Genomic DNA, 10320 nt, shown 5'->3' with positions numbered 1-10320 from the left:
ATCCAAATATCAGTAACTGCATACCATGTGGTTCTTTTGTGACTGAGTTACCTCACTCAGGATGATATTCTCTAGTTCCAATCATTTGACTAAGGATTTCATGAAGTCATTGTCTTTAATAGTTGAGTAGTACTCCATTGTGTAAATGTACCACACTTTCTGTATCCATTCCTCTGTTGAAGGACACCTGGGTTCTTTCTAGCTTCTGGCTATTATAAATAAGGCTGCTATGAACATGGCAAAACATGTGTCTTTATTATATATTGAAGTATCTATACCCAGGAGTAGAATAGCTGGGTCTTCAGGTAGTACTATATACAATTTTCTGAGGAACCTCCAGACTGATGTCCAGTGTGGTAGTATCAGCTTACAACCCCACCAACAGTGTCAGGAAGAATTTCTTTTCTGGTCCAATCTATTTGGAGTCCTGTAGGCTTCTTGTATGTTCATGGTCATCTCATTCTTAAGGGTAGGGAAGTTTTCTTCTATGATTTTCTTTAAGATATTTACTGTGCCTTTTAGTTGGGATTCTTTGCTCTCTTCTACACCTATTATCCTTAGGTTTGGTCTTTTCATTGTGTCCTGGATCTCTTGGACATTTTGCGTTAGGAGCTTTTTGATTTTTACATCTTCTCTGACTGATTTGTTTATGTTTTCTATGTTGTCTTTGGCCCCTGAGAACATCTCTTCTGTTTTTTGTAGTCTGTTGGTGATGCTTGCATCTATGACTGCTGATTTCCTTCTTAGGTTTTCTATCTCCCAGGTTGTTTCTTTTTTTTTCTTAAAGCTTTTACTTTGACACATCATGGAAAAGTTGGAGGTACACCTGGAGAACACATGGTCACAGAATGGACACAGCACAGGAATATAAATGGCTGTAGATAATGCTGAAGCTGGAGTTTTGAGTTTGACATGATACAGGGTAGGAATGAATTAGTATTCCTCTCCTTCTTCCTCACCCTCCCCTTCCACAGAATCCACACCAACCTCCTCATAATCCTTCTCTAGGGCAGCCATGTCCTCTCGGGCCTCAGAGAACTCCCCCTCCTCCATGCCCTCACCCACATACCAGTGCACAAAGGCATGCTTGGCATACATCAGATCAAACTTGTGATCTAGGCGAGCCCAGGCCTCAGCAATGGCTGTGGTGTTGCTCAACATGCACACAGCTCTCTGGACCTTGGTCAGGTCACCACCAGGTATGACAGTGGGAGGCTGATAGTTGATGCCAACCTTGAAGCCAGTGGGGCACCAGTCCACAAACTGGATGCTGCACTTGGTCTTGATGGTGGCAATGGCAGCATTGACATCTTTGGGGACCACATCACCATGGTACAGCAGGCAGCAAGCCATGTATTTACCATGGCGAGGGCCACATTTCAGCATCTGATTGGCTGGCTCAAAGCAGGCATTGGTGATCTCTGCTACAGAAAGCTGCTCATGGTAGGCTTTCTCAGCAGAGATGACAGGGGCATAAGTGGCCAGAGGGAAGTGGATGCGAGGGTAGGGCACCAGGTTGGTCTGGAATTCTGTCAGATCAACATCAGGGCCCCATCAAATCTGAGGGAAGCAGTGATGGAAGACACAATCTGGCTAATAAGGCAGTTAAGGTTAGTGTAGGTTGGGCGCTCAATGTCAAGGTTTCTATGACAGATATCATAGATGGCCTCATTGTCTACCATGAAGGCACAATCAGAGTGCTCCAGTGTGGTGTGAGTGGTGAGGATGGAATTGTAGGGCTCAACCACAGCAGTGGAAATCTGGGGGGCTGGGTAAATGGAGAACTCCAGCTTGAACTTCTTTCCATAATCAACAGAGAGCCGCTCCATCAGCAGGGAGGTGAACCCAGAGCCAGTTCCACCACCAAAGCTGTGGAAAACCAAGAAGCCCTGGAGACCCGTGCACTGGTCAGCCAGCTTGCGAATCCTATCCTAGACAAGGTCAATGATCTCCTTGCCAATGGTGTAGTGGCCACGGGCATAGTTATTGGCAGCATCTTCCTTGCCTGTGATGAGCTGCTCAGGGTGGAAGAGCTGGCTGTAGGTGCCAGTGCGAACGTCATCAATAACTGTGGGTTCCAGGTCTACGAACACGGCCCGGGGCACATGCTTGCCAGCTCCTGTCTCACTGAAGAAGGTGTTGAAGGAGTCGTCTCCTCCCCCAATGGTCTTGTCACTTGGCATCTGTCCATCAGGCTGGATGCCGTGCTCCAGGCAGTAGAGCTCCTAGCAGGCATTGCCGATCTGAACACCAGCCTGGCCAATGTGGATGGAGATGCACTCACGCATGATAGCTACGGGTTAGAAGGCGAGGGTGATAGAAGCAGACACCGGGTCCCGGTTACGGTTCCCGACAACTAAGAGTCGAGGTAAGTAACACAATGAGGCCAGGTTGTTTCTTTTTGTGATTTCTTTATTGTTTCTATTTCTGTTTTCAATTCCTTTACCTGTTTGGTTCTGTTTTTCTGGAGTTCTTTGAGTGATTTCTCCTACTTCTTGAATATCTCCATAATCATCTTGAAGTATGACTTTAAGTCTAAATCTTGTTTATCTGGTGTGTTGGGAAATCTACTACTTGCTGTGGTGGGAGAACTGGGTTCTGATATTGCCAGGTTGTCTTGGTTTCCGTTGCTTGGGTTCTTGTGCTTTCCTCTTACCATCTTGTTATCTGTGATTATAGTTGATCTTGTTGTCTCTGACTGGCGCTTGTCTCTTCTGTGGGTCTGAGGGTCTGTGGGCTCAGGGGGGAGATTTTTCCTGGGTGTTCAGATCTTTTTGGACAGGCACTAAGTTTTGATGGCAGTGACTCAGTTCTGTCTTTGTGAGCTCTGGTGTTAGAGCTCTTGTGAGACTGTTCTGGGAGCTCAGCCTTCTGTCTGCAGGTCCTGAGTCCTGATGTTAGAGACCTGGCCCTCTCTCTGAGCCAGAAAGAATCTTTTTCCAGAGAGCACCATGCTCCCTGTGCTCTGAGAATTCCTGGTGTTCCCTCCCGGACAGCTGGTGGACTTGTGTGTCAGGCTCACCTTTGGCTCAGGTGGAAAAGCACTTGTGAGGCTGTACTGGGAGTTCAACCTTCTGCCTGAATGTCCTGAGTCCTGATGGTGGAGACCTGGCCCTTTCTCTGTCCCAGAAAGTACCCTTTTCCCAACTCCTTCTTTTATACAACTTTTGTACTACATGGTTTAAAATTCTTCATCATTTCACAGTACCTTAGCACCAAGCCAGGTTAATAATTTGATAAATTACAAATATTTTAATATTAGCTAAACAAAATAATTATGGCGTATCAGTAATGTTACATAACAAAAAATCAACATACAAAAATCAATACCATTGTATATACCAATAATGAGTTGAAGAGAAGAAATTTAAAAAGCAATTTCATTCATAATAGCTAATAAATGCTTAGAAGCAAATTTGACCAAGGAAGTCAATGATTTCTTGTGATGAAGGTTATAAAACATTAAGTGAAAGAAAGTCAATATGACACACAAACTAATGAAACAACAGCCCACATTCTTGTATTAGAAGAATTAATACTGCTAAAATGACCATGCTACAAATGAAATTCTTATCAATATATTAATGACTTTCTTCAGAGAAGTAAGAAAAAAATGTAGAAGGTGATGGAAGGAAGCCATACAACCACTACTTTATCAAACTAGCACAATCCCTAATTATACTCAGAGTATTTGTCCTGATAGCCACATGTAAGGACACCCACAAGGAAACGTCTTTGCAGTAGACAGAGACCATTACAGCAAACCATAGTGAATCAAAATGTAGAGTCATGGAGCCTAGTCTCAACTAATACATCTATAATACAACCCCATAGCTAAGGCTCAAGAAACACTGAAGAAAGGGAATAGGAAGATTTCAAGAGCCAAATGGATCAGGGAGGTTCCTGTGAAGTTGTGTATCTTAGTAATATCAGAAGCTACACTCATGGAACCCGACCAACATGACTGCCTAAACACAAGATGAACAAGGACAACAATAACATACATGTCAATTTGGATAGGGGAAAAGACCATAAGGCCTCAGACCTACACAAAGAACTACAGGTAACTAATGAATATGAGAACAGAAAAAAATAGTCTTCCCCAGGGAAGAGCTCACCAATTGGTTATCTGAAACCAAATGGTCAGGCCTGAAAACATGCATACATGTAACAATATACAGATTTTTAGGCAAATGCAGGGAAATCAAAAGGTCAAGCTCACCCTTGACTGTACAGTGCTTTGGGTCAGCTTGTAATACATTAAGCACCCCCAATAGTATTAATAATAATGATAGAAATTACAGTATGATTAGATATAAATAAGAGCATTCTGCAATAAGAATTATTAAATTCATCAAAAATCACTTAGAGTGTAGCATGGTTGTTGTAGTAACAAGCACAGCTTCTATGCCAGCAGGAGCCTGGGCCCTTCTGTATGTAATCACGGGAGGCATCCCTGAAGCCATAGCCTTACCTGAAAAAGTATTGGCAGGCGATGGTTGCTGTGGAAGGGAAGAACATTTTCTTCAGTAGTGTAGCTGAAGATGAGTTTATCCTTGCTCCAGCCAATAACCTATGCTTAACTAAGAAACCATAACTAAATTCAGTGGAGGAAAAATAAGTCATGAAAGGAAGAGGAGGATTCATTGGGAAGAAGAAAGAGGTCAGAGGAAAGGGGAGAAGGTAATAGAGGGTACATGGGGACTGAATCACAATCCCTTGTATTTACATAAGAAATTGTCAAATAAAATTGTGTAACACCCCCTCCCATACACAATACCTTAGAGTGGTAGCAGACAATCTTTCCCTAAAATTTAGGAGTTAAAGGGAGAAAACAGCAGTGTAGACTAAGGATTATTACTAGTCTAGCATCCACTCCGACACACTTCATTAATAAGGAAGGTTTAGAAGCTGGAAAAATTAAAATATCCCATGCTTATATTAAAAGCTATATTTGAAATGTCATTATGGAGCTAAAATATTCACCCAGCTGAGAACATTTTCTTCACAGTAACACTACCAAGATGTGATTTAGTAGTAAATTTCCTTAACATTTCAAAATCCTGTAATTATCGGTCATTTGTTGAGCTCCAGTCTTTTCCTGCAGTTTTGAACATCAGCTCAAATTGTGCCTTTTCTTTTCCAGTAGTTATCAACAATATTTTTTTAAATATAGAAAAGCATGTGTACAGACTGGCAGGTACTTCTACTGAACTTTGAAAGAGGCTAGTTAACATAGAGACCTTAATAGATACTGTCCTGTTATGATGCCCTTTAACTACCCTTAACAACCTTGTTCAGGTTTTTACACATTGGTAACAGTATTTGACTCTAACAAAATAGTATTGGCATATAGCACCTTGCTTCTCACAGAAGGAGAGAAAATATCTGATCCATAAGTAGGACTCTAGCGGCATTGACATGCTTTGATAATTCATCAGCAATGCAAAACCTCAGACACCACCTCAGCTCTGTAGAATCAGAATCTGAGATTGAACATGGATCACATTCCAGTTTGATAAGTCCCATAAAACATGATAGAACAGAATCACTGATGGTGGGAAGGGGAAGATAAGGATGGATGGTTTTGATGGTACCCAAAGTCAAAGAGGTGTGTGCAATTCTCCCTGTCACTGAAGGGAGAGGAAAGCATGGGGAGGAGATACAGATGATGTGGTGGTCCAGGCCTGAGGAAGTCAGTCATAGAAGCTTAGACTCATCCCTGCTGGCAGTGCAATCAGGGACAAATCACTGTTCATGGAAGGGGTCTGATGAATTCCGTATTGAGGGCAGGAAGCAGAGCAGAGGTCAGTGCTCAGTTCTTACACTCTGCATTCTTCCAGAGCTGAATCCTTATCTCCCTGCCGCTTTCTGAAGTCCTGTACATCCTTACTGATAAAGACTATATGTGGAACTTGTCTCACTGACATGTAGTCTTTAATTCACAGGGAATTTCTGTAAATAACAACACCAAATGAGTACTTTGTGGGTACATGAATGTGTGATGTGGGTCAAGTGTGGGGCAGGCAATTTAGTATTATCCTTCCATATCTGAAAGGGAAAATGTACCAGTAAAGATGTTACTTGAATTATAGCAGGGATAATTCTAACCTTAAGTATCAAATGAGAAGGCGCTATTGAAATCCCCTGACATTCCTTATTACTTGTCTTTATTGACTTTTCATTCGAAACAAACAAACAAACACACCCAAACTAGAGTTGATGAATCTAAATTCTCTGTTTTGTTCCTGATGTATAAGGTTGAAGTTACACAGAGGGAGGGAGAATGGGGGTTGCGTGAAAGATGTGAGGTTACATGAAGCTCAGAAATGAAATACTTCCTAAAATGAAATACTTCCTAAAATAGACTCACACAGATTCTATTCCCCCATCTAGTCTAGCTGAGAATAAATTTATTTTGTTCCAATTTTGCAATAATCTGTATTATCTGAGCCTTTGGCCTCACTGTCTTCTTCCACAACCCTTTACAATATTTGTTTAGAATCACAGGGCTAGAGGGATGCACCTTTCACCTGAATTTCAATAACCTTATCAAGGGACAAAATGCCCAGAAGAAATATGAAGCCCACCGTTTGTGTGCATGAAATAGCATGCAGTGTATCCAGTTATTTCTTTTAATAAAGAAACAAGTAAATTAGTTTTCCAGAGGAATACTAAAATTGGTTTCCTCCCTGCACAAAACCATGAAGATATTTATATATAATTTATCTCTCTAAGTTGTCATGTGGCAAAAGACCGCTCGCTGTGCTGCAGGCTTCTCTTGCTACTTAGAGAGAATTACGTGATTAAATAGAGACCTGAAAAGTTTTGAACAAGAACTGAAGGAGAAAAGGTTTCCTCTTCAAGCCTTAATGAAGTGAGCTCATTCCTCCTCCAACATCAACTTAGCCTTGTGTAGTTTGTTTTCTCGCGGGTTAATCACTGACCAGAGCCACAGTGCGGACCACCAGTTTCCAATAAACCATAAAAGGCCGATCAGCAGCCTTTGTGCTTTTCTGTAGGGCTTAGCAGACAGCAGCTGAATAAACCTGTTCAAAGTCAGAACAGTCAAGCAGGAGCGCAGAGGCCCAACTGGTGCCTCTGGTGAATCCTGAAAAGCAAATTAATTTATTAGGACATAATTGATGGCATGTGCAAATACACTAGCCAAAGACTCCCCTGTGCTAATTTTGGCATAATTAAATATGGGGCAGTTAATGAATGGTGTGCCGGGAAAGCAACATTATGATAAATAGCCAATTATTACTTACTGTATTCCATACTTGGTATGTTAGATGCAAGCCTATGCCTCTACTTTTGGACTTCAAAGAAATTCCAGAGGGAAAGAACAGACCTGGCTGTGATTCCTCTGAATTCCTCTTTACATAAAGACAGTTGCATGTAAAATATACACGGATAGAGGCTTACTTACACATGCAGGAAAGAAAAGACATGAAGTGTACTGATTATATTTCCACGTAAATATGCACATCCTTTCTTCTTTGGAGGGTCTCACAACACAGGAGTGTATTAAAAGTACCTGTATAAATGTTGTCTGCACAGGGCCTTCCCCTGAAGGGAAACCCATCCGCCAAGGGAAAGAGGGTGCTGGGTACCTCAGTCTGCTGGTTTATGACAGGGCAGACCTAAGCCACTGGCTAGTGTGCTTGCTGATGGATGGGTGGGAACCCTTGACTTGGTTTCCCTTTGTTTTTCCCCACATTTGAGTCAGAGATCTCTGGTCCCCAAAAGTGCCGGCCAGCATCTGAAATCCAAGTAGCCTTTCTAAACTCACAATATTGTAACCACTGATATCTTCGCCTACTGACTTTAAAAAGAGGGAAACAAAACAAAAAAAGGAGAAAGTAACTACATTCCCCAGTTAAAACAAATAAGACCTTCCTCATCCGCTTGAGACAGGGCATTTGAAGTCATACCATCAGCATGCATAGGGAATGATGAATGTCCAAAACTACCATTTTTTTTTCTCCAAAATGTCTACAAAATGACCTTGAAAGGTGGGAGAAATGATCTTTTTTGAGCTCGTAGAGAAAGGTGGCTTCTCCCATCACAACATCACTATCCACTAACCACTGAAGCTGATTGGTGAAGACCAGATGAATGTTTCCATTCCTTCTGTTGATAGCGTATTCTTTTGTGTGTGTGTGTGTGTGTGTGTGTGTGTGTGTGTGTGTGTGTAGTCTGATTTATCGAGGGTTCTGGGTTCCTATTCCTTGTCACAGTTAAACCGATCTTTCCCAACTGGGGCTCCTTCTAGCACATCTTAACCACCCTTCACCAGTTGTATTCTGGAAGGACCAGGGCATTCCAGATTACTTGTTCCTGGTTAGTCTGAGGTACAGCACAGGAGCCAGAGGAAATGGGAGGCTCACCTCACCTGCTCTGGCCATTTTCATCCCACAGCTGGCAAAAGTGTCATTTCTATTTTCAATATTCTCTCTCTGTATAAGCTGCCAGATAGGTGGTCATCCTAGATACATGTGTGAGGCACGATGAACCATAGAAAGCAACCAACACTAGAGTGAGCCTAGGGAGCATTTTGGAATTTTGAGTGCAGGAGTTTGTGTGTGTGTGTGTGTGTGTGTGTGTGTGTGTGTGTGTGTCCTATGTGTGTGTGTGTGTGTGTGTGTGTGTGTGTCCTATATACATTTCCTTTCGAGTCTTGGTGGGTTTTGCAGTCAGTTTGACATTTACTACCACTTGGAAGGACAAGAGATGTTAGATGAACAAAGTTGATATTTTCAAGGTCTGAGGAATTGCCTTGTGGCAGAGGTGGCAGAAGCTTGAATGTGCCATTTGGCCATCAAAAGTCAGAGTGCTAATGAAAGGTATCCCCCCAAATAAAAAGGACATGTTGGGAAAGGCAACAAAGCATTTGACTCCAACTGGTAGAGAGTCAATTTACATTTTCCAAAGTTAGCAAAGTAACAGAGCTTAAAGACATGTGAAAGGAGAAAACATGCAGCACATGATGGTCTCTTTCCCAATGGAGAACATAGACCTGCTAACAGGGGTTGGTGGGGGACACAGAAGCATCAGATGAGAGACTGAACCCCAAAAGAAATGTATATGACTCACCTGTCTCTAACAAACTTGACAGAAACACATTAGAGCAAACACTGAACCGTTTGTCTGTGTCACGTTATTAGATATCCTTCTAAGGGCTCCTTTACTCTGAGGAGTCTTGCAAAGCAGATGCCTTAAATTCGGGTTTTGCACATACTTTTCTATTTTTGAGCAGTTTATTTCTCTCACCTGCACACCCCATGGGGACTCACTGATTGCTTGAATTCTAACATTTGGAGTGGAACCCATTCATGAAACTTTCTGGCTGTGTGATTCAAACGAAGGCTTCTCTTTCCTCTTTTTGTTCTCACAAGAAAATCAATTCACTTGAAGAGCCTCTTAATCCCATTTTTGCAATCAACAATTGCCACTTGTATATCGCTCTAATAGATTAAGAAGTGGGATGATGCGGTTGTCTGGTCTAATTCAACCCTATTCAGGTAGCTGCAGCCCAAGGCACTTTGTAGTGCCAAGTGCGCAGCTCGACAGGAAGACTTTTGCTATCATAATTTCCTGTGGAGCTATGCACTGCCCCCACTGTGGAGCCTGAATTACTTTGAATTAGGCCCGACAACCACAGAGAGTCGAAATCCAGCAAGCAACAATAACCAACTCTTTGAGCATGACTTGCATGGGTTATTTTTTTCTTTGCATTAGCAAAGAAAGGAGGAATTTCAAAATGCACATCTATTTAAATGACAGCAACCTGCCATAAATCAAGGGTGAAACAAAAGAAGAAACAGTTGAAGTGAGAGAGAAGTTGGAGTGAAGGAAAAATTAATCAAAACAGTTTTCAAAAACTTCATAGTTTGAGCCTGTGAAAATGTTCAGGCCTACACTATCACCATGACAACCCGTAGCAAGCCCATGTCGGATAACCAGATCAGAAAGGGGCTGTTTTGTAAGGATGAAGCCCTCACATCCAACCGAAGTTCAAGTTTCACTTCTGAATGCCTATTTTTTTTTTTTCTTTTGCAAAAGTAAGAGCGTAGAGACAAAAGCTTTCTTTTGGCGCAGACGTAGGCAAATCTTTTTTGTAGAATTTTAAAATCATCTTACCATGAAGTCCTTTCGAAACCCCAGGCAGGCGTCACAGGTAGACAGTGTTTGTATGCTAAAGAAACTGCTACAAGTGGGAAATGAACAGATCTCCATTAAATCACCAAGCAGATTCCTAGAATCCCGAATATTGGAAGCACATGGCTAAAATGCGTTCTTGCCGGAGACACCAGG

At 42.0% G+C, this 10320-nt stretch overlaps 1 pseudogene across 1 annotated transcript; it reads right to left on the bottom strand.

Moving 5' to 3' along the window:
- Positions 1–933: 933 nt before the first annotated feature.
- LOC308414520 (tubulin alpha-1B chain-like) lies at positions 934–2288 on the bottom strand (annotated as a pseudogene). Its single transcript has one exon. The product of its transcript is annotated as a tubulin alpha-1B chain-like (transcript).
- Positions 2289–10320: the final 8032 nt, after the last annotated feature.

Source organism: Micromys minutus (genome assembly GCF_963924665.1).
Source record: "Micromys minutus genome assembly, chromosome: X".
NCBI lineage: Eukaryota > Metazoa > Chordata > Mammalia > Rodentia > Muridae > Micromys > Micromys minutus.
This window is presented reverse-complemented; position numbering and strand designations above follow the sequence as displayed.